Source organism: Mus pahari, chromosome 7, assembly GCF_900095145.1.
Source record: "Mus pahari chromosome 7, PAHARI_EIJ_v1.1, whole genome shotgun sequence".
Lineage (NCBI taxonomy): Eukaryota > Metazoa > Chordata > Mammalia > Rodentia > Muridae > Mus > Mus pahari.
The window spans coordinates 108,550,635-108,551,553 of NC_034596.1; the positions used below are offsets into that span (position 1 = coordinate 108,550,635).

Consider the following 919-nt stretch of genomic DNA (forward strand, 5'->3'; position numbering starts at 1 on the left):
CTGGTGAAGAGATTGACAATGTACAGTGTCCTGTAGGATTACTCTAATCAGTATCATTTTACTCATAGAAATCCTCTTATAAATATAACAAAGGCACAATAGGACTGTGAGGAGGAAGCAATAAATGGTCATTCAAAATTACTATTTCTGAGCAGGTCTAAAGTTTAGTCTTTTTTTGTCATCTCAGTCCCAGAGCAGTTTGCTGTTCCTTCAGGGTTTCTGACACACACAGGATGTGGTTACAACACTGTGTCTTGCACAGTAATAAACCGCAGAGTCCTCAGATGTCAGGCATGTAGTTGCATGTAGGCTGTGTTGGAGGATTGTCTGCAGTCAATGTGGCCTTGCCCTTGAACTTTTCATTGTAGTAAGTACTACCATATTCAGGATCAATCCATCCAATCCATTCCATGCCCTGTCCAGACCTCTGCTTCACCCAGTGTATAACATGGCTTGTGAAGGTGTAACCAGAAGCCTTGCAGGACATCTTCACTGAGGCCCCAGGCTTCACCAGCTCAGCTCCAGACTGCTGCAGCTGGACCTGGGAGTGGACACCTGTGGAGAGAAAAACACAGTGGATGACATTGTCATCTCAGGCCCTATCTTCTTTTCAGATTTGGAACTGGTGAGCCCCTTACCTGTAGTTACTGACAGGAGGAAGAGAAAGACCCAGCTCCATTCCATGGTTAGAGTCAATGTGTTCAGCGACTGTGGAGAGGACACTGAACATAGGTCGTTTATAGGGTGTGAACTTCCCTGTATTTACTGCAATTGACTGACACAATTTGCATATTCATTAGCAGGGTATTTCTTAGAGAAGGCCCTAGTCCAGCTGGAGAAGTACTGGAGAGTAAGGACTGAAAATGTGAGTTGGTCAGGCAGCAGAATGCTCAAGTCCAAGTCATAATCCTGTCTGAGG

At 44.9% G+C, this 919-nt stretch overlaps 1 pseudogene across 1 annotated transcript; it reads right to left on the reverse strand.

Annotated features, from left to right (window-relative positions):
• Positions 1-210: 210 nt before the first annotated feature.
• Positions 211-684, reverse strand: LOC110324128 (annotated as a pseudogene). Its single transcript, XR_002380666.1, has 2 exons — positions 639-684; positions 211-555 (listed from the first exon to the last, which is right to left on the reverse strand). The product of XR_002380666.1 is annotated as an Ig heavy chain V region VH558 A1/A4-like (transcript).
• Between the last annotated feature and the right edge of the window lie 235 nt (positions 685-919).